The sequence below is a fragment of the Macadamia integrifolia genome, chromosome 13 (assembly GCF_013358625.1).
Source record: "Macadamia integrifolia cultivar HAES 741 chromosome 13, SCU_Mint_v3, whole genome shotgun sequence".
NCBI classification, from domain to species: Eukaryota; Viridiplantae; Streptophyta; class Magnoliopsida; order Proteales; family Proteaceae; genus Macadamia; species Macadamia integrifolia.
This window is the reverse complement of record NC_056569.1, coordinates 25,593,008-25,593,705: the sequence shown is the minus strand read 5'-3', so window position 1 is coordinate 25,593,705 and position 698 is coordinate 25,593,008. Positions and strand designations below refer to the sequence as shown.

The 698-nt window shown below is 38.4% G+C and overlaps 1 protein-coding gene across 2 annotated transcripts in view; it reads right to left on the bottom strand.

Annotated features, from left to right (window-relative positions):
- The window catches only part of LOC122059968 (serine/threonine protein phosphatase 2A 59 kDa regulatory subunit B' gamma isoform-like), a 9,015-nt gene extending 8,550 nt beyond the window's left edge, over nt 1-465 (bottom strand). The window contains exon 1 of one of the 2 annotated variants that reach the window (XM_042623077.1): nt 135-465. The gene's annotated coding sequence lies outside the window, so the exon portion shown is untranslated. The remainder of the gene's footprint in view (nt 1-134) is intronic. The other variant, XM_042623076.1, reaches the window with a different exon arrangement.
- Between the last annotated feature and the right edge of the window lie 233 nt (nt 466-698).

Below are 698 nucleotides of genomic sequence, written 5' to 3'. Positions count from 1 at the left end.
AAAAAAAAAAAAAAATATGCAGAATCTCCGCCATTGGAGAAAAGAAGGTGTTTTCCCAACAGATGAATATCAAGGAAAGAGAATTTCAAAACAAAAATGGAAACGAGAAACGATTGACTGAAGAGAGAACTTACATTGCTCCTTTGATCGACAACAACAACCAGAGATGCAGGAGAAAAGGTATCCCCTACATAGATTGAATACTTGATTCTCTCTGGTTTCTGAAATGGCAAATCTGGATAATTAGAAAATATAATTAAAATTTTCTAGCTGCAATCTCAGGCTCTCTTCCTCCACGGTGCAAGTCGAACGGAAGAACGATGGCGGGGGGAGAGAGAGAGAGAGAGGAGGAGGTGCGAACGGGAAAGAATGCAAGAAGTTCCTCTGGGCGGTACAAAACTAACCTCTCTCTCTGTTTTTCGTCGCTTAGATTAGAATTCAAGTGACTAATCAAAATTATGAAAGAAAAAGAGTCTTGGAAATTAAATAGTGCCTATGTTAAGCGACAAGGGAGTAGGGAGGCACCAAACGGTAACATAAATAAAAGATGGAGGGTTAGTTTCAGAATTAAAAAAAATTACAAAAGAAAGTGAATCACAACATTGATGGATCATGGGCCCACTTTGGCGTTTGGGACTCCATTGATATGAGTGGACACGGACATTTTATTAAAAAGAAAAAAAAGACATGGACATGAA